Genomic DNA, 17,179 nt, shown 5'->3' with positions numbered 1-17,179 from the left:
AGTGGGGACCCGCGAGTGCTGCGTTCTCGGTCCTTCTCAAGGGAAATCCAGCTACACATTCTTGTGGATCGTGCATCTCAAGCGCTCAAGCCACGCGGCAGCATCATCGCGGGAAAAGCAAAATGATGCATCGGCCGGGAATCGAACCCGGGCCGCCCGCGTGGCAGGCGAGCATTCTACCACTGAACCACCGATGCTGGGGCCAGCGGTAACTTGACGCTGCTTCCCGAGCAGATGTCTCAAGGGAAAGTGGGACTGCCGTCAAGCGCCGTAGCATTCTGTGGGAAAGATGCTGCAGACGCTGAATCCTGCACTGCACTGCTTAAAAATGCCGCCAGAACGCGGTCCTCTGCGTACTCTTGCGTCGCCGGCGCCCAACTCTTGCCAAAGGATGCGAAATGTGCGCGGATACGCTGTCCGAATGCGTCTGGATGTGCTCCCCTAGCCTGCCTCGAAATGCGCCTGCCAGGTACGATCACCTTCGGCCGCTGCCGACTGGCGGGAAGCCGACACAGCGCGGACGCGCGGCGCTCGCTTGTGCGGTGGTGGTGTAATGGTCAGCATAGTTGCCTTCCAAGCAGTTGATCCGGGTTCGATTCCCGGCCACCGCAGCAGGCTTTTAATTTCGCGTATGAGTACTTTTGCCACGCGCTCTTAAATTATTGTTTTTTCGCGCTCTTACTCGCTGCATACCAGCCCTTAGTGTGTCTCGACTTGTCTCGTGTCTCGACTTGTCTCGACTTTGCTCAGCTGACGCGAGAGCTGACGGCTCTCAAATCGGCCTTTATCAAAACGACAAGCACGAGAAACGACTGAGAGAGGTAAGGAGAGGCGAGGCGATGGACACACAGCACGCCCCCTTCATTTCACGGTGGCGTCTCCCTGACCGAATCGGGCTGTAGCTCCGAAAACAAAGGAGAAACAAAAATAGGAAGTAAAAGTGCAAATAGTGCCCTGTGTTCCCATGCGCTCACCCGCCCAAGTACTGACAAGGGCCAAAGTTGTTACGCATCGGCAATCGGACATTTTCTTTCATTTTCTCTTTATCGGTTGAGAACCAGTGTATTCAAGATATTATGGCCATTGCCGAGTGAATGCTGTAGCGCTTCCCGACGAGTCGGGTTCGGATCCTCTGTCAACTTCCACGCAGGGTGATGATCTTTTGGTCATCACACTCGCCAGCTGAAATCGGCGCTGCCTTTTCGTAGTAGTAAAAGAGTAGTGGCCCGTGGGGGGATCGAACCCACGACCTTCGCGTTATTAGCACGACGCTCTAACCAACTGAGCTAACGGGCCTCGGCAGATGCAGTTGCTCAGCCCTACGCTGGAAACAGGTGGCATGAAGCCATACACCATTTCTATGGTCGTCGTGTGTCTGCTTCCCTAGTCTATATTCTGCTGACGGTCACGAAACAGTAGCTATATTGCGAGCAGGACGGCAAACGGCTGCTCGGACAGCTCAAACTTGCCACGATTCGTGTGGAAAAAATTCCGTTCCGGTACCGGGAATCGAACCCGGGCCTCCTGGGTGAAAGCCAGGTATCCTAGCCACTAGACCACACCGGATGTGGACGTTTCGTTCGACCGTTCGTACGGTCGCTTGTCGCATTTCGTGTCGAGTGCCGCGTCGGCGCCCCTCTCTCTTTGCGAGCATCTTTGCACATACTGACTGGCAAGGCGCGCACCTCAAACGTCGCAGAGCAATGCTTTTGGCTTCATGCTCTGCTGGGAGAAGAGGAAAAGGGAAGCTGTAAGTAGCAATAACAGGAAGTAAACATTTTCCCGCTGAAGCGTTGAAACGTTGTGGATAACAAACAAGAAATACGTTGGCGCCCTAGCAACAGCACCACCATCAGTCACAGAAAGTTAAATGCCCCGGGTGAGGATCGAACTCACGACCTTAAGATTATGAGACTTACGCGCTGCCTACTGCGCTACCGAGGCACGGGTGCACCGCTTCTCCTGGAAACTGGGTAAATACCGTACCCAATATTAGACGTAGAGACACTGTACTTCCTGGATAACGTGTTCTGTTGCTACACGTGCACTGCCGGCCCAGTTGATTGCGGTGCTGCTGCAGCTGTTGCAACGATAGGCAGCACTCCTTGTCGTTAAAGTTCAGAGCCTCGGAGGCACCCGGACCCAGCAACTTGTGAGGCCAGGCCGACGCTAGTCTGTAGAACATGATGCGAGCGTCCTAGTGGGGACCCGCGAGTGCTGCGTTCTCGGTCCTTCTCAAGGGAAATCCAGCTACACATTCTTGTGGATCGTGCATCTCAAGCGCTCAAGCCACGCGGCAGCATCATCGCGGGAAAAGCAAAACGATGCATCGGCCGGGAATCGAACCCGGGCCGCCCGCGTGGCAGGCGAGCATTCTACCACTGAACCACCGATGCTGGGGCCAGCGGTAACTTGACGCTGCTTCCCGAGCAGATGTCTCAAGGGAAAGTGGGACTGCCGTCAAGCGCCGTAGCATTCTGTGGGAAAGATGCTGCAGACGCTGAATCCTGCACTGCACTGCTTAAAAATGCCGCCAGAACGCGGTCCTCTGCGTACTCTTGCGTCGCCGGCGCCCAACTCTTGCCAAAGGATGCGAAATGTGCGCGGATACGCTGTCCGAATGCGTCTGGATGTGCTCCCCTAGCCTGCCTCGAAATGCGCCTGCCAGGTACGATCACCTTCGGCCGCTGCCGACTGGCGGGAAGCCGACACAGCGCGGACGCGCGGCGCTCGCTTGTGCGGTGGTGGTGTAATGGTCAGCATAGTTGCCTTCCAAGCAGTTGATCCGGGTTCGATTCCCGGCCACCGCAGCAGGCTTTTAATTTCGCGTATGAGTACTTTTGCCACGCGCTCTTAAATTATTGTTTTTTCGCGCTCTTACTCGCTGCATACCAGCCCTTAGTGTGTCTCGACTTGTCTCGTGTCTCGACTTGTCTCGACTTTGCTCAGCTGACGCGAGAGCTGACGCTCTCAAATCGGCCTTTATCAAAACGACAAGCACGAGAAACGACTGAGAGAGGTAAGGAGAGGCGAGGCGATGGACACACAGCACGCCCCCTTCATTTCACGGTGGCGTCTCCCTGACCGAATCGGGCTGTAGCTCCGAAAACAAAGGAGAAACAAAAATAGGAAGTAAAAGTGCAAATAGTGCCCTGTGTTCCCATGCGCTCACCCGCCCAAGTACTGACAAGGGCCAAAGTTGTTACGCATCGGCAATCGGACATTTTCTTTCATTTTCTCTTTATCGGTTGAGAACCAGTGTATTCAAGATATTATGGCCATTGCCGAGTGAATGCTGTAGCGCTTCCCGACGAGTCGGGTTCGGATCCTCTGTCAACTTCCACGCAGGGTGATGATCTTTTGGTCATCACACTCGCCAGCTGAAATCGGCGCTGCCTTTTCGTAGTAGTAAAAGAGTAGTGGCCCGTGGGGGGATCGAACCCACGACCTTCGCGTTATTAGCACGACGCTCTAACCAACTGAGCTAACGGGCCTCGGCAGATGCAGTTGCTCAGCCCTACGCTGGAAACAGGTGGCATGAAGCCATACACCATTTCTATGGTCGTCGTGTGTCTGCTTCCCTAGTCTATATTCTGCTGACGGTCACGAAACAGTAGCTATATTGCGAGCAGGACGGCAAACGGCTGCTCGGACAGCTCAAACTTGCCACGATTCGTGTGGAAAAAATTCCGTTCCGGTACCGGGAATCGAACCCGGGCCTCCTGGGTGAAAGCCAGGTATCCTAGCCACTAGACCACACCGGATGTGGACGTTTCGTTCGACCGTTCGTACGGTCGCTTGTCGCATTTCGTGTCGAGTGCCGCGTCGGCGCCCCTCTCTCTTTGCGAGCATCTTTGCACATACTGACTGGCAAGGCGCGCACCTCAAACGTCGCAGAGCAATGCTTTTGGCTTCATGCTCTGCTGGGAGAAGAGGAAAAGGGAAGCTGTAAGTAGCAATAACAGGAAGTAAACATTTTCCCGCTGAAGCGTTGAAACGTTGTGGATAACAAACAAGAAATACGTTGGCGCCCTAGCAACAGCACCACCATCAGTCACAGAAAGTTAAATGCCCCGGGTGAGGATCGAACTCACGACCTTAAGATTATGAGACTTACGCGCTGCCTACTGCGCTACCGAGGCACGGGTGCACCGCTTGTCCTGGAAACTGGGTAAATACCGTACCCAATATTAGACGTAGAGACACTGTACTTCCTGGATAACGTGTTCTGTTGCTACACGTGCACTGCCGGCCCAGTTGATTGCGGTGCTGCTGCAGCTGTTGCAACGATAGGCAGCACTCCTTGTCGTTAAAGTTCAGAGCCTCGGAGGCACCCGGACCCAGCAACTTGTGAGGCCAGGCCGACGCTAGTCTGTAGAACATGATGCGAGCGTCCTAGTGGGGACCCGCGAGTGCTGCGTTCTCGGTCCTTCTCAAGGGAAATCCAGCTACACATTCTTGTGGATCGTGCATCTCAAGCGCTCAAGCCACGCGGCAGCATCATCGCGGGAAAAGCAAAATGATGCATCGGCCGGGAATCGAACCCGGGCCGCCCGCGTGGCAGGCGAGCATTCTACCACTGAACCACCGATGCTGGGGCCAGCGGTAACTTGACGCTGCTTCCCGAGCAGATGTCTCAAGGGAAAGTGGGACTGCCGTCAAGCGCCGTAGCATTCTGTGGGAAAGATGCTGCAGACGCTGAATCCTGCACTGCACTGCTTAAAAATGCCGCCAGAACGCGGTCCTCTGCGTACTCTTGCGTCGCCGGCGCCCAACTCTTGCCAAAGGATGCGAAATGTGCGCGGATACGCTGTCCGAATGCGTCTGGATGTGCTCCCCTAGCCTGCCTCGAAATGCGCCTGCCAGGTACGATCACCTTCGGCCGCTGCCGACTGGCGGGAAGCCGACACAGCGCGGACGCGCGGCGCTCGCTTGTGCGGTGGTGGTGTAATGGTCAGCATAGTTGCCTTCCAAGCAGTTGATCCGGGTTCGATTCCCGGCCACCGCAGCAGGCTTTTAATTTCGCGTATGAGTACTTTTGCCACGCGCTCTTAAATTATTGTTTTTTCGCGCTCTTACTCGCTGCATACCAGCCCTTAGTGTGTCTCGACTTGTCTCGTGTCTCGACTTGTCTCGACTTTGCTCAGCTGACGCGAGAGCTGACGGCTCTCAAATCGGCCTTTATCAAAACGACAAGCACGAGAAACGACTGAGAGAGGTAAGGAGAGGCGAGGCGATGGACACACAGCACGCCCCCTTCATTTCACGGTGGCGTCTCCCTGACCGAATCGGGCTGTAGCTCCGAAAACAAAGGAGAAACAAAAATAGGAAGTAAAAGTGCAAATAGTGCCCTGTGTTCCCATGCGCTCACCCGCCCAAGTACTGACAAGGGCCAAAGTTGTTACGCATCGGCAATCGGACATTTTCTTTCATTTTCTCTTTATCGGTTGAGAACCAGTGTATTCAAGATATTATGGCCATTGCCGAGTGAATGCTGTAGCGCTTCCCGACGAGTCGGGTTCGGATCCTCTGTCAACTTCCACGCAGGGTGATGATCTTTTGGTCATCACACTCGCCAGCTGAAATCGGCGCTGCCTTTTCGTAGTAGTAAAAGAGTAGTGGCCCGTGGGGGGATCGAACCCACGACCTTCGCGTTATTAGCACGACGCTCTAACCAACTGAGCTAACGGGCCTCGGCAGATGCAGTTGCTCAGCCCTACGCTGGAAACAGGTGGCATGAAGCCATACACCATTTCTATGGTCGTCGTGTGTCTGCTTCCCTAGTCTATATTCTGCTGACGGTCACGAAACAGTAGCTATATTGCGAGCAGGACGGCAAACGGCTGCTCGGACAGCTCAAACTTGCCACGATTCGTGTGGAAAAAATTCCGTTCCGGTACCGGGAATCGAACCCGGGCCTCCTGGGTGAAAGCCAGGTATCCTAGCCACTAGACCACACCGGATGTGGACGTTTCGTTCGACCGTTCGTACGGTCGCTTGTCGCATTTCGTGTCGAGTGCCGCGTCGGCGCCCCTCTCTCTTTGCGAGCATCTTTGCACATACTGACTGGCAAGGCGCGCACCTCAAACGTCGCAGAGCAATGCTTTTGGCTTCATGCTCTGCTGGGAGAAGAGGAAAAGGGAAGCTGTAAGTAGCAATAACAGGAAGTAAACATTTTCCCGCTGAAGCGTTGAAACGTTGTGGATAACAAACAAGAAATACGTTGGCGCCCTAGCAACAGCACCACCATCAGTCACAGAAAGTTAAATGCCCCGGGTGAGGATCGAACTCACGACCTTAAGATTATGAGACTTACGCGCTGCCTACTGCGCTACCGAGGCACGGGTGCACCGCTTCTCCTGGAAACTGGGTAAATACCGTACCCAATATTAGACGTAGAGACACTGTACTTCCTGGATAACGTGTTCTGTTGCTACACGTGCACTGCCGGCCCAGTTGATTGCGGTGCTGCTGCAGCTGTTGCAACGATAGGCAGCACTCCTTGTCGTTAAAGTTCAGAGCCTCGGAGGCACCCGGACCCAGCAACTTGTGAGGCCAGGCCGACGCTAGTCTGTAGAACATGATGCGAGCGTCCTAGTGGGGACCCGCGAGTGCTGCGTTCTCGGTCCTTCTCAAGGGAAATCCAGCTACACATTCTTGTGGATCGTGCATCTCAAGCGCTCAAGCCACGCGGCAGCATCATCGCGGGAAAAGCAAAACGATGCATCGGCCGGGAATCGAACCCGGGCCGCCCGCGTGGCAGGCGAGCATTCTACCACTGAACCACCGATGCTGGGGCCAGCGGTAACTTGACGCTGCTTCCCGAGCAGATGTCTCAAGGGAAAGTGGGACTGCCGTCAAGCGCCGTAGCATTCTGTGGGAAAGATGCTGCAGACGCTGAATCCTGCACTGCACTGCTTAAAAATGCCGCCAGAACGCGGTCCTCTGCGTACTCTTGCGTCGCCGGCGCCCAACTCTTGCCAAAGGATGCGAAATGTGCGCGGATACGCTGTCCGAATGCGTCTGGATGTGCTCCCCTAGCCTGCCTCGAAATGCGCCTGCCAGGTACGATCACCTTCGGCCGCTGCCGACTGGCGGGAAGCCGACACAGCGCGGACGCGCGGCGCTCGCTTGTGCGGTGGTGGTGTAATGGTCAGCATAGTTGCCTTCCAAGCAGTTGATCCGGGTTCGATTCCCGGCCACCGCAGCAGGCTTTTAATTTCGCGTATGAGTACTTTTGCCACGCGCTCTTAAATTATTGTTTTTTCGCGCTCTTACTCGCTGCATACCAGCCCTTAGTGTGTCTCGACTTGTCTCGTGTCTCGACTTGTCTCGACTTTGCTCAGCTGACGCGAGAGCTGACGCTCTCAAATCGGCCTTTATCAAAACGACAAGCACGAGAAACGACTGAGAGAGGTAAGGAGAGGCGAGGCGATGGACACACAGCACGCCCCCTTCATTTCACGGTGGCGTCTCCCTGACCGAATCGGGCTGTAGCTCCGAAAACAAAGGAGAAACAAAAATAGGAAGTAAAAGTGCAAATAGTGCCCTGTGTTCCCATGCGCTCACCCGCCCAAGTACTGACAAGGGCCAAAGTTGTTACGCATCGGCAATCGGACATTTTCTTTCATTTTCTCTTTATCGGTTGAGAACCAGTGTATTCAAGATATTATGGCCATTGCCGAGTGAATGCTGTAGCGCTTCCCGACGAGTCGGGTTCGGATCCTCTGTCAACTTCCACGCAGGGTGATGATCTTTTGGTCATCACACTCGCCAGCTGAAATCGGCGCTGCCTTTTCGTAGTAGTAAAAGAGTAGTGGCCCGTGGGGGGATCGAACCCACGACCTTCGCGTTATTAGCACGACGCTCTAACCAACTGAGCTAACGGGCCTCGGCAGATGCAGTTGCTCAGCCCTACGCTGGAAACAGGTGGCATGAAGCCATACACCATTTCTATGGTCGTCGTGTGTCTGCTTCCCTAGTCTATATTCTGCTGACGGTCACGAAACAGTAGCTATATTGCGAGCAGGACGGCAAACGGCTGCTCGGACAGCTCAAACTTGCCACGATTCGTGTGGAAAAAATTCCGTTCCGGTACCGGGAATCGAACCCGGGCCTCCTGGGTGAAAGCCAGGTATCCTAGCCACTAGACCACACCGGATGTGGACGTTTCGTTCGACCGTTCGTACGGTCGCTTGTCGCATTTCGTGTCGAGTGCCGCGTCGGCGCCCCTCTCTCTTTGCGAGCATCTTTGCACATACTGACTGGCAAGGCGCGCACCTCAAACGTCGCAGAGCAATGCTTTTGGCTTCATGCTCTGCTGGGAGAAGAGGAAAAGGGAAGCTGTAAGTAGCAATAACAGGAAGTAAACATTTTCCCGCTGAAGCGTTGAAACGTTGTGGATAACAAACAAGAAATACGTTGGCGCCCTAGCAACAGCACCACCATCAGTCACAGAAAGTTAAATGCCCCGGGTGAGGATCGAACTCACGACCTTAAGATTATGAGACTTACGCGCTGCCTACTGCGCTACCGAGGCACGGGTGCACCGCTTGTCCTGGAAACTGGGTAAATACCGTACCCAATATTAGACGTAGAGACACTGTACTTCCTGGATAACGTGTTCTGTTGCTACACGTGCACTGCCGGCCCAGTTGATTGCGGTGCTGCTGCAGCTGTTGCAACGATAGGCAGCACTCCTTGTCGTTAAAGTTCAGAGCCTCGGAGGCACCCGGACCCAGCAACTTGTGAGGCCAGGCCGACGCTAGTCTGTAGAACATGATGCGAGCGTCCTAGTGGGGACCCGCGAGTGCTGCGTTCTCGGTCCTTCTCAAGGGAAATCCAGCTACACATTCTTGTGGATCGTGCATCTCAAGCGCTCAAGCCACGCGGCAGCATCATCGCGGGAAAAGCAAAATGATGCATCGGCCGGGAATCGAACCCGGGCCGCCCGCGTGGCAGGCGAGCATTCTACCACTGAACCACCGATGCTGGGGCCAGCGGTAACTTGACGCTGCTTCCCGAGCAGATGTCTCAAGGGAAAGTGGGACTGCCGTCAAGCGCCGTAGCATTCTGTGGGAAAGATGCTGCAGACGCTGAATCCTGCACTGCACTGCTTAAAAATGCCGCCAGAACGCGGTCCTCTGCGTACTCTTGCGTCGCCGGCGCCCAACTCTTGCCAAAGGATGCGAAATGTGCGCGGATACGCTGTCCGAATGCGTCTGGATGTGCTCCCCTAGCCTGCCTCGAAATGCGCCTGCCAGGTACGATCACCTTCGGCCGCTGCCGACTGGCGGGAAGCCGACACAGCGCGGACGCGCGGCGCTCGCTTGTGCGGTGGTGGTGTAATGGTCAGCATAGTTGCCTTCCAAGCAGTTGATCCGGGTTCGATTCCCGGCCACCGCAGCAGGCTTTTAATTTCGCGTATGAGTACTTTTGCCACGCGCTCTTAAATTATTGTTTTTTCGCGCTCTTACTCGCTGCATACCAGCCCTTAGTGTGTCTCGACTTGTCTCGTGTCTCGACTTGTCTCGACTTTGCTCAGCTGACGCGAGAGCTGACGCTCTCAAATCGGCCTTTATCAAAACGACAAGCACGAGAAACGACTGAGAGAGGTAAGGAGAGGCGAGGCGATGGACACACAGCACGCCCCCTTCATTTCACGGTGGCGTCTCCCTGACCGAATCGGGCTGTAGCTCCGAAAACAAAGGAGAAACAAAAATAGGAAGTAAAAGTGCAAATAGTGCCCTGTGTTCCCATGCGCTCACCCGCCCAAGTACTGACAAGGGCCAAAGTTGTTACGCATCGGCAATCGGACATTTTCTTTCATTTTCTCTTTATCGGTTGAGAACCAGTGTATTCAAGATATTATGGCCATTGCCGAGTGAATGCTGTAGCGCTTCCCGACGAGTCGGGTTCGGATCCTCTGTCAACTTCCACGCAGGGTGATGATCTTTTGGTCATCACACTCGCCAGCTGAAATCGGCGCTGCCTTTTCGTAGTAGTAAAAGAGTAGTGGCCCGTGGGGGGATCGAACCCACGACCTTCGCGTTATTAGCACGACGCTCTAACCAACTGAGCTAACGGGCCTCGGCAGATGCAGTTGCTCAGCCCTACGCTGGAAACAGGTGGCATGAAGCCATACACCATTTCTATGGTCGTCGTGTGTCTGCTTCCCTAGTCTATATTCTGCTGACGGTCACGAAACAGTAGCTATATTGCGAGCAGGACGGCAAACGGCTGCTCGGACAGCTCAAACTTGCCACGATTCGTGTGGAAAAAATTCCGTTCCGGTACCGGGAATCGAACCCGGGCCTCCTGGGTGAAAGCCAGGTATCCTAGCCACTAGACCACACCGGATGTGGACGTTTCGTTCGACCGTTCGTACGGTCGCTTGTCGCATTTCGTGTCGAGTGCCGCGTCGGCGCCCCTCTCTCTTTGCGAGCATCTTTGCACATACTGACTGGCAAGGCGCGCACCTCAAACGTCGCAGAGCAATGCTTTTGGCTTCATGCTCTGCTGGGAGAAGAGGAAAAGGAAGCTGTAAGTAGCAATAACAGGAAGTAAACATTTTCCCGCTGAAGCGTTGAAACGTTGTGGATAACAAACAAGAAATACGTTGGCGCCCTAGCAACAGCACCACCATCAGTCACAGAAAGTTAAATGCCCCGGGTGAGGATCGAACTCACGACCTTAAGATTATGAGACTTACGCGCTGCCTACTGCGCTACCGAGGCACGGGTGCACCGCTTGTCCTGGAAACTGGGTAAATACCGTACCCAATATTAGACGTAGAGACACTGTACTTCCTGGATAACGTGTTCTGTTGCTACACGTGCACTGCCGGCCCAGTTGATTGCGGTGCTGCTGCAGCTGTTGCAACGATAGGCAGCACTCCTTGTCGTTAAAGTTCAGAGCCTCGGAGGCACCCGGACCCAGCAACTTGTGAGGCCAGGCCGACGCTAGTCTGTAGAACATGATGCGAGCGTCCTAGTGGGGACCCGCGAGTGCTGCGTTCTCGGTCCTTCTCAAGGGAAATCCAGCTACACATTCTTGTGGATCGTGCATCTCAAGCGCTCAAGCCACGCGGCAGCATCATCGCGGGAAAAGCAAAATGATGCATCGGCCGGGAATCGAACCCGGGCCGCCCGCGTGGCAGGCGAGCATTCTACCACTGAACCACCGATGCTGGGGCCAGCGGTAACTTGACGCTGCTTCCCGAGCAGATGTCTCAAGGGAAAGTGGGACTGCCGTCAAGCGCCGTAGCATTCTGTGGGAAAGATGCTGCAGACGCTGAATCCTGCACTGCACTGCTTAAAAATGCCGCCAGAACGCGGTCCTCTGCGTACTCTTGCGTCGCCGGCGCCCAACTCTTGCCAAAGGATGCGAAATGTGCGCGGATACGCTGTCCGAATGCGTCTGGATGTGCTCCCCTAGCCTGCCTCGAAATGCGCCTGCCAGGTACGATCACCTTCGGCCGCTGCCGACTGGCGGGAAGCCGACACAGCGCGGACGCGCGGCGCTCGCTTGTGCGGTGGTGGTGTAATGGTCAGCATAGTTGCCTTCCAAGCAGTTGATCCGGGTTCGATTCCCGGCCACCGCAGCAGGCTTTTAATTTCGCGTATGAGTACTTTTGCCACGCGCTCTTAAATTATTGTTTTTTCGCGCTCTTACTCGCTGCATACCAGCCCTTAGTGTGTCTCGACTTGTCTCGTGTCTCGACTTGTCTCGACTTTGCTCAGCTGACGCGAGAGCTGACGCTCTCAAATCGGCCTTTATCAAAACGACAAGCACGAGAAACGACTGAGAGAGGTAAGGAGAGGCGAGGCGATGGACACACAGCACGCCCCCTTCATTTCACGGTGGCGTCTCCCTGACCGAATCGGGCTGTAGCTCCGAAAACAAAGGAGAAACAAAAATAGGAAGTAAAAGTGCAAATAGTGCCCTGTGTTCCCATGCGCTCACCCGCCCAAGTACTGACAAGGGCCAAAGTTGTTACGCATCGGCAATCGGACATTTTCTTTCATTTTCTCTTTATCGGTTGAGAACCAGTGTATTCAAGATATTATGGCCATTGCCGAGTGAATGCTGTAGCGCTTCCCGACGAGTCGGGTTCGGATCCTCTGTCAACTTCCACGCAGGGTGATGATCTTTTGGTCATCACACTCGCCAGCTGAAATCGGCGCTGCCTTTTCGTAGTAGTAAAAGAGTAGTGGCCCGTGGGGGGATCGAACCCACGACCTTCGCGTTATTAGCACGACGCTCTAACCAACTGAGCTAACGGGCCTCGGCAGATGCAGTTGCTCAGCCCTACGCTGGAAACAGGTGGCATGAAGCCATACACCATTTCTATGGTCGTCGTGTGTCTGCTTCCCTAGTCTATATTCTGCTGACGGTCACGAAACAGTAGCTATATTGCGAGCAGGACGGCAAACGGCTGCTCGGACAGCTCAAACTTGCCACGATTCGTGTGGAAAAAATTCCGTTCCGGTACCGGGAATCGAACCCGGGCCTCCTGGGTGAAAGCCAGGTATCCTAGCCACTAGACCACACCGGATGTGGACGTTTCGTTCGACCGTTCGTACGGTCGCTTGTCGCATTTCGTGTCGAGTGCCGCGTCGGCGCCCCTCTCTCTTTGCGAGCATCTTTGCACATACTGACTGGCAAGGCGCGCACCTCAAACGTCGCAGAGCAATGCTTTTGGCTTCATGCTCTGCTGGGAGAAGAGGAAAAGGGAAGCTGTAAGTAGCAATAACAGGAAGTAAACATTTTCCCGCTGAAGCGTTGAAACGTTGTGGATAACAAACAAGAAATACGTTGGCGCCCTAGCAACAGCACCACCATCAGTCACAGAAAGTTAAATGCCCCGGGTGAGGATCGAACTCACGACCTTAAGATTATGAGACTTACGCGCTGCCTACTGCGCTACCGAGGCACGGGTGCACCGCTTGTCCTGGAAACTGGGTAAATACCGTACCCAATATTAGACGTAGAGACACTGTACTTCCTGGATAACGTGTTCTGTTGCTACACGTGCACTGCCGGCCCAGTTGATTGCGGTGCTGCTGCAGCTGTTGCAACGATAGGCAGCACTCCTTGTCGTTAAAGTTCAGAGCCTCGGAGGCACCCGGACCCAGCAACTTGTGAGGCCAGGCCGACGCTAGTCTGTAGAACATGATGCGAGCGTCCTAGTGGGGACCCGCGAGTGCTGCGTTCTCGGTCCTTCTCAAGGGAAATCCAGCTACACATTCTTGTGGATCGTGCATCTCAAGCGCTCAAGCCACGCGGCAGCATCATCGCGGGAAAAGCAAAATGATGCATCGGCCGGGAATCGAACCCGGGCCGCCCGCGTGGCAGGCGAGCATTCTACCACTGAACCACCGATGCTGGGGCCAGCGGTAACTTGACGCTGCTTCCCGAGCAGATGTCTCAAGGGAAAGTGGGACTGCCGTCAAGCGCCGTAGCATTCTGTGGGAAAGATGCTGCAGACGCTGAATCCTGCACTGCACTGCTTAAAAATGCCGCCAGAACGCGGTCCTCTGCGTACTCTTGCGTCGCCGGCGCCCAACTCTTGCCAAAGGATGCGAAATGTGCGCGGATACGCTGTCCGAATGCGTCTGGATGTGCTCCCCTAGCCTGCCTCGAAATGCGCCTGCCAGGTACGATCACCTTCGGCCGCTGCCGACTGGCGGGAAGCCGACACAGCGCGGACGCGCGGCGCTCGCTTGTGCGGTGGTGGTGTAATGGTCAGCATAGTTGCCTTCCAAGCAGTTGATCCGGGTTCGATTCCCGGCCACCGCAGCAGGCTTTTAATTTCGCGTATGAGTACTTTTGCCACGCGCTCTTAAATTATTGTTTTTTCGCGCTCTTACTCGCTGCATACCAGCCCTTAGTGTGTCTCGACTTGTCTCGTGTCTCGACTTGTCTCGACTTTGCTCAGCTGACGCGAGAGCTGACGCTCTCAAATCGGCCTTTATCAAAACGACAAGCACGAGAAACGACTGAGAGAGGTAAGGAGAGGCGAGGCGATGGACACACAGCACGCCCCCTTCATTTCACGGTGGCGTCTCCCTGACCGAATCGGGCTGTAGCTCCGAAAACAAAGGAGAAACAAAAATAGGAAGTAAAAGTGCAAATAGTGCCCTGTGTTCCCATGCGCTCACCCGCCCCAAGTACTGACAAGGGCCAAAGTTGTTACGCATCGGCAATCGGACATTTTCTTTCATTTTCTCTTTATCGGTTGAGAACCAGTGTATTCAAGATATTATGGCCATTGCCGAGTGAATGCTGTAGCGCTTCCCGACGAGTCGGGTTCGGATCCTCTGTCAACTTCCACGCAGGGTGATGATCTTTTGGTCATCACACTCGCCAGCTGAAATCGGCGCTGCCTTTTCGTAGTAGTAAAAGAGTAGTGGCCCGTGGGGGGATCGAACCCACGACCTTCGCGTTATTAGCACGACGCTCTAACCAACTGAGCTAACGGGCCTCGGCAGATGCAGTTGCTCAGCCCTACGCTGGAAACAGGTGGCATGAAGCCATACACCATTTCTATGGTCGTCGTGTGTCTGCTTCCCTAGTCTATATTCTGCTGACGGTCACGAAACAGTAGCTATATTGCGAGCAGGACGGCAAACGGCTGCTCGGACAGCTCAAACTTGCCACGATTCGTGTGGAAAAAATTCCGTTCCGGTACCGGGAATCGAACCCGGGCCTCCTGGGTGAAAGCCAGGTATCCTAGCCACTAGACCACACCGGATGTGGACGTTTCGTTCGACCGTTCGTACGGTCGCTTGTCGCATTTCGTGTCGAGTGCCGCGTCGGCGCCCCTCTCTCTTTGCGAGCATCTTTGCACATACTGACTGGCAAGGCGCGCACCTCAAACGTCGCAGAGCAATGCTTTTGGCTTCATGCTCTGCTGGGAGAAGAGGAAAAGGGAAGCTGTAAGTAGCAATAACAGGAAGTAAACATTTTCCCGCTGAAGCGTTGAAACGTTGTGGATAACAAACAAGAAATACGTTGGCGCCCTAGCAACAGCACCACCATCAGTCACAGAAAGTTAAATGCCCCGGGTGAGGATCGAACTCACGACCTTAAGATTATGAGACTTACGCGCTGCCTACTGCGCTACCGAGGCACGGGTGCACCGCTTGTCCTGGAAACTGGGTAAATACCGTACCCAATATTAGACGTAGAGACACTGTACTTCCTGGATAACGTGTTCTGTTGCTACACGTGCACTGCCGGCCCAGTTGATTGCGGTGCTGCTGCAGCTGTTGCAACGATAGGCAGCACTCCTTGTCGTTAAAGTTCAGAGCCTCGGAGGCACCCGGACCCAGCAACTTGTGAGGCCAGGCCGACGCTAGTCTGTAGAACATGATGCGAGCGTCCTAGTGGGGACCCGCGAGTGCTGCGTTCTCGGTCCTTCTCAAGGGAAATCCAGCTACACATTCTTGTGGATCGTGCATCTCAAGCGCTCAAGCCACGCGGCAGCATCATCGCGGGAAAAGCAAAATGATGCATCGGCCGGGAATCGAACCCGGGCCGCCCGCGTGGCAGGCGAGCATTCTACCACTGAACCACCGATGCTGGGGCCAGCGGTAACTTGACGCTGCTTCCCGAGCAGATGTCTCAAGGGAAAGTGGGACTGCCGTCAAGCGCCGTAGCATTCTGTGGGAAAGATGCTGCAGACGCTGAATCCTGCACTGCACTGCTTAAAAATGCCGCCAGAACGCGGTCCTCTGCGTACTCTTGCGTCGCCGGCGCCCAACTCTTGCCAAAGGATGCGAAATGTGCGCGGATACGCTGTCCGAATGCGTCTGGATGTGCTCCCCTAGCCTGCCTCGAAATGCGCCTGCCAGGTACGATCACCTTCGCCGCTGCCGACTGGCGGGAAGCCGACACAGCGCGGACGCGCGGCGCTCGCTTGTGCGGTGGTGGTGTAATGGTCAGCATAGTTGCCTTCCAAGCAGTTGATCCGGGTTCGATTCCCGGCCACCGCAGCAGGCTTTTAATTTCGCGTATGAGTACTTTTGCCACGCGCTCTTAAATTATTGTTTTTTCGCGCTCTTACTCGCTGCATACCAGCCCTTAGTGTGTCTCGACTTGTCTCGTGTCTCGACTTGTCTCGACTTTGCTCAGCTGACGCGAGAGCTGACGCTCTCAAATCGGCCTTTATCAAAACGACAAGCACGAGAAACGACTGAGAGAGGTAAGGAGAGGCGAGGCGATGGACACACAGCACGCCCCCTTCATTTCACGGTGGCGTCTCCCTGACCGAATCGGGCTGTAGCTCCGAAAACAAAGGAGAAACAAAAATAGGAAGTAAAAGTGCAAATAGTGCCCTGTGTTCCCATGCGCTCACCCGCCCAAGTACTGACAAGGGCCAAAGTTGTTACGCATCGGCAATCGGACATTTTCTTTCATTTTCTCTTTATCGGTTGAGAACCAGTGTATTCAAGATATTATGGCCATTGCCGAGTGAATGCTGTAGCGCTTCCCGACGAGTCGGGTTCGGATCCTCTGTCAACTTCCACGCAGGGTGATGATCTTTTGGTCATCACACTCGCCAGCTGAAATCGGCGCTGCCTTTTCGTAGTAGTAAAAGAGTAGTGGCCCGTGGGGGGATCGAACCCACGACCTTCGCGTTATTAGCACGACGCTCTAACCAACTGAGCTAACGGGCCTCGGCAGATGCAGTTGCTCAGCCCTACGCTGGAAACAGGTGGCATGAAGCCATACACCATTTCTATGGTCGTCGTGTGTCTGCTTCCCTAGTCTATATTCTGCTGACGGTCACGAAACAGTAGCTATATTGCGAGCAGGACGGCAAACGGCTGCTCGGACAGCTCAAACTTGCCACGATTCGTGTGGAAAAAATTCCGTTCCGGTACCGGGAATCGAACCCGGGCCTCCTGGGTGAAAGCCAGGTATCCTAGCCACTAGACCACACCGGATGTGGACGTTTCGTTCGACCGTTCGTACGGTCGCTTGTCGCATTTCGTGTCGAGTGCCGCGTCGGCGCCCCTCTCTCTTTGCGAGCATCTTTGCACATACTGACTGGCAAGGCGCGCACCTCAAACGTCGCAGAGCAATGCTTTTGGCTTCATGCTCTGCTGGGAGAAGAGGAAAAGGGAAGCTGTAAGTAGCAATAACAGGAAGTAAACATTTTCCCGCTGAAGCT

General features: G+C 54.7%; 39 non-coding genes across 39 annotated transcripts; 8 read left to right on the top strand and 31 right to left on the bottom strand.

Moving 5' to 3' along the window:
• Nucleotides 1-126: 126 nt before the first annotated feature.
• Trnag-gcc (transfer RNA glycine (anticodon GCC)) lies at nt 127-197 on the bottom strand. Its single transcript has one exon. It is a non-coding gene; the product is annotated as a tRNA-Gly (tRNA).
• Nucleotides 198-539: 342 nt separating this feature from the next.
• Trnag-ucc (transfer RNA glycine (anticodon UCC)) lies at nt 540-611 on the top strand. The gene has a single exon. It is a non-coding gene; the product is annotated as a tRNA-Gly (tRNA).
• A 611-nt stretch (nt 612-1,222) lies between these two features.
• Nucleotides 1,223-1,296, bottom strand: Trnai-aau (transfer RNA isoleucine (anticodon AAU)). Its single transcript has one exon. It is a non-coding gene; the product is annotated as a tRNA-Ile (tRNA).
• Nucleotides 1,297-1,494: 198 nt separating this feature from the next.
• On the bottom strand, nt 1,495-1,566 carry Trnae-uuc (transfer RNA glutamic acid (anticodon UUC)). Its single transcript has one exon. It is a non-coding gene; the product is annotated as a tRNA-Glu (tRNA).
• Nucleotides 1,567-1,871: 305 nt separating this feature from the next.
• Nucleotides 1,872-1,944, bottom strand: Trnam-cau (transfer RNA methionine (anticodon CAU)). Its single transcript has one exon. It is a non-coding gene; the product is annotated as a tRNA-Met (tRNA).
• Nucleotides 1,945-2,325: 381 nt separating this feature from the next.
• Trnag-gcc (transfer RNA glycine (anticodon GCC)) lies at nt 2,326-2,396 on the bottom strand. Its single transcript has one exon. It is a non-coding gene; the product is annotated as a tRNA-Gly (tRNA).
• Nucleotides 2,397-2,738: 342 nt separating this feature from the next.
• Trnag-ucc (transfer RNA glycine (anticodon UCC)) lies at nt 2,739-2,810 on the top strand. The gene has a single exon. It is a non-coding gene; the product is annotated as a tRNA-Gly (tRNA).
• A 610-nt stretch (nt 2,811-3,420) lies between these two features.
• On the bottom strand, nt 3,421-3,494 carry Trnai-aau (transfer RNA isoleucine (anticodon AAU)). Its single transcript has one exon. It is a non-coding gene; the product is annotated as a tRNA-Ile (tRNA).
• A 198-nt stretch (nt 3,495-3,692) lies between these two features.
• Nucleotides 3,693-3,764, bottom strand: Trnae-uuc (transfer RNA glutamic acid (anticodon UUC)). The gene has a single exon. It is a non-coding gene; the product is annotated as a tRNA-Glu (tRNA).
• A 305-nt stretch (nt 3,765-4,069) lies between these two features.
• Trnam-cau (transfer RNA methionine (anticodon CAU)) lies at nt 4,070-4,142 on the bottom strand. The gene has a single exon. It is a non-coding gene; the product is annotated as a tRNA-Met (tRNA).
• A 381-nt stretch (nt 4,143-4,523) lies between these two features.
• Trnag-gcc (transfer RNA glycine (anticodon GCC)) lies at nt 4,524-4,594 on the bottom strand. The gene has a single exon. It is a non-coding gene; the product is annotated as a tRNA-Gly (tRNA).
• A 342-nt stretch (nt 4,595-4,936) lies between these two features.
• On the top strand, nt 4,937-5,008 carry Trnag-ucc (transfer RNA glycine (anticodon UCC)). The gene has a single exon. It is a non-coding gene; the product is annotated as a tRNA-Gly (tRNA).
• Nucleotides 5,009-5,619: 611 nt separating this feature from the next.
• On the bottom strand, nt 5,620-5,693 carry Trnai-aau (transfer RNA isoleucine (anticodon AAU)). Its single transcript has one exon. It is a non-coding gene; the product is annotated as a tRNA-Ile (tRNA).
• A 198-nt stretch (nt 5,694-5,891) lies between these two features.
• Trnae-uuc (transfer RNA glutamic acid (anticodon UUC)) lies at nt 5,892-5,963 on the bottom strand. The gene has a single exon. It is a non-coding gene; the product is annotated as a tRNA-Glu (tRNA).
• Nucleotides 5,964-6,268: 305 nt separating this feature from the next.
• Trnam-cau (transfer RNA methionine (anticodon CAU)) lies at nt 6,269-6,341 on the bottom strand. Its single transcript has one exon. It is a non-coding gene; the product is annotated as a tRNA-Met (tRNA).
• A 381-nt stretch (nt 6,342-6,722) lies between these two features.
• Nucleotides 6,723-6,793, bottom strand: Trnag-gcc (transfer RNA glycine (anticodon GCC)). The gene has a single exon. It is a non-coding gene; the product is annotated as a tRNA-Gly (tRNA).
• A 342-nt stretch (nt 6,794-7,135) lies between these two features.
• Nucleotides 7,136-7,207, top strand: Trnag-ucc (transfer RNA glycine (anticodon UCC)). The gene has a single exon. It is a non-coding gene; the product is annotated as a tRNA-Gly (tRNA).
• Nucleotides 7,208-7,817: 610 nt separating this feature from the next.
• Nucleotides 7,818-7,891, bottom strand: Trnai-aau (transfer RNA isoleucine (anticodon AAU)). The gene has a single exon. It is a non-coding gene; the product is annotated as a tRNA-Ile (tRNA).
• A 198-nt stretch (nt 7,892-8,089) lies between these two features.
• On the bottom strand, nt 8,090-8,161 carry Trnae-uuc (transfer RNA glutamic acid (anticodon UUC)). Its single transcript has one exon. It is a non-coding gene; the product is annotated as a tRNA-Glu (tRNA).
• A 305-nt stretch (nt 8,162-8,466) lies between these two features.
• Trnam-cau (transfer RNA methionine (anticodon CAU)) lies at nt 8,467-8,539 on the bottom strand. The gene has a single exon. It is a non-coding gene; the product is annotated as a tRNA-Met (tRNA).
• Nucleotides 8,540-8,920: 381 nt separating this feature from the next.
• Nucleotides 8,921-8,991, bottom strand: Trnag-gcc (transfer RNA glycine (anticodon GCC)). The gene has a single exon. It is a non-coding gene; the product is annotated as a tRNA-Gly (tRNA).
• Nucleotides 8,992-9,333: 342 nt separating this feature from the next.
• On the top strand, nt 9,334-9,405 carry Trnag-ucc (transfer RNA glycine (anticodon UCC)). The gene has a single exon. It is a non-coding gene; the product is annotated as a tRNA-Gly (tRNA).
• Nucleotides 9,406-10,015: 610 nt separating this feature from the next.
• On the bottom strand, nt 10,016-10,089 carry Trnai-aau (transfer RNA isoleucine (anticodon AAU)). Its single transcript has one exon. It is a non-coding gene; the product is annotated as a tRNA-Ile (tRNA).
• A 198-nt stretch (nt 10,090-10,287) lies between these two features.
• Nucleotides 10,288-10,359, bottom strand: Trnae-uuc (transfer RNA glutamic acid (anticodon UUC)). Its single transcript has one exon. It is a non-coding gene; the product is annotated as a tRNA-Glu (tRNA).
• Nucleotides 10,360-10,663: 304 nt separating this feature from the next.
• On the bottom strand, nt 10,664-10,736 carry Trnam-cau (transfer RNA methionine (anticodon CAU)). Its single transcript has one exon. It is a non-coding gene; the product is annotated as a tRNA-Met (tRNA).
• Nucleotides 10,737-11,117: 381 nt separating this feature from the next.
• Trnag-gcc (transfer RNA glycine (anticodon GCC)) lies at nt 11,118-11,188 on the bottom strand. Its single transcript has one exon. It is a non-coding gene; the product is annotated as a tRNA-Gly (tRNA).
• Nucleotides 11,189-11,530: 342 nt separating this feature from the next.
• Trnag-ucc (transfer RNA glycine (anticodon UCC)) lies at nt 11,531-11,602 on the top strand. The gene has a single exon. It is a non-coding gene; the product is annotated as a tRNA-Gly (tRNA).
• Nucleotides 11,603-12,212: 610 nt separating this feature from the next.
• On the bottom strand, nt 12,213-12,286 carry Trnai-aau (transfer RNA isoleucine (anticodon AAU)). The gene has a single exon. It is a non-coding gene; the product is annotated as a tRNA-Ile (tRNA).
• Nucleotides 12,287-12,484: 198 nt separating this feature from the next.
• Trnae-uuc (transfer RNA glutamic acid (anticodon UUC)) lies at nt 12,485-12,556 on the bottom strand. Its single transcript has one exon. It is a non-coding gene; the product is annotated as a tRNA-Glu (tRNA).
• A 305-nt stretch (nt 12,557-12,861) lies between these two features.
• On the bottom strand, nt 12,862-12,934 carry Trnam-cau (transfer RNA methionine (anticodon CAU)). Its single transcript has one exon. It is a non-coding gene; the product is annotated as a tRNA-Met (tRNA).
• A 381-nt stretch (nt 12,935-13,315) lies between these two features.
• Trnag-gcc (transfer RNA glycine (anticodon GCC)) lies at nt 13,316-13,386 on the bottom strand. Its single transcript has one exon. It is a non-coding gene; the product is annotated as a tRNA-Gly (tRNA).
• Nucleotides 13,387-13,728: 342 nt separating this feature from the next.
• On the top strand, nt 13,729-13,800 carry Trnag-ucc (transfer RNA glycine (anticodon UCC)). The gene has a single exon. It is a non-coding gene; the product is annotated as a tRNA-Gly (tRNA).
• A 611-nt stretch (nt 13,801-14,411) lies between these two features.
• Trnai-aau (transfer RNA isoleucine (anticodon AAU)) lies at nt 14,412-14,485 on the bottom strand. The gene has a single exon. It is a non-coding gene; the product is annotated as a tRNA-Ile (tRNA).
• A 198-nt stretch (nt 14,486-14,683) lies between these two features.
• Nucleotides 14,684-14,755, bottom strand: Trnae-uuc (transfer RNA glutamic acid (anticodon UUC)). The gene has a single exon. It is a non-coding gene; the product is annotated as a tRNA-Glu (tRNA).
• Nucleotides 14,756-15,060: 305 nt separating this feature from the next.
• On the bottom strand, nt 15,061-15,133 carry Trnam-cau (transfer RNA methionine (anticodon CAU)). The gene has a single exon. It is a non-coding gene; the product is annotated as a tRNA-Met (tRNA).
• Nucleotides 15,134-15,514: 381 nt separating this feature from the next.
• On the bottom strand, nt 15,515-15,585 carry Trnag-gcc (transfer RNA glycine (anticodon GCC)). Its single transcript has one exon. It is a non-coding gene; the product is annotated as a tRNA-Gly (tRNA).
• Nucleotides 15,586-15,926: 341 nt separating this feature from the next.
• Trnag-ucc (transfer RNA glycine (anticodon UCC)) lies at nt 15,927-15,998 on the top strand. The gene has a single exon. It is a non-coding gene; the product is annotated as a tRNA-Gly (tRNA).
• Nucleotides 15,999-16,608: 610 nt separating this feature from the next.
• On the bottom strand, nt 16,609-16,682 carry Trnai-aau (transfer RNA isoleucine (anticodon AAU)). The gene has a single exon. It is a non-coding gene; the product is annotated as a tRNA-Ile (tRNA).
• Nucleotides 16,683-16,880: 198 nt separating this feature from the next.
• On the bottom strand, nt 16,881-16,952 carry Trnae-uuc (transfer RNA glutamic acid (anticodon UUC)). Its single transcript has one exon. It is a non-coding gene; the product is annotated as a tRNA-Glu (tRNA).
• Between the last annotated feature and the right edge of the window lie 227 nt (nt 16,953-17,179).

This window comes from Schistocerca serialis, unplaced genomic scaffold (genome assembly GCF_023864345.2).
Source record: "Schistocerca serialis cubense isolate TAMUIC-IGC-003099 unplaced genomic scaffold, iqSchSeri2.2 HiC_scaffold_1345, whole genome shotgun sequence".
Taxonomy (NCBI): domain Eukaryota; kingdom Metazoa; phylum Arthropoda; class Insecta; order Orthoptera; family Acrididae; genus Schistocerca; species Schistocerca serialis.
The sequence above is the reverse complement of the archived record's forward strand: the minus strand, read 5'-3'. Positions and strand labels throughout refer to the sequence as shown.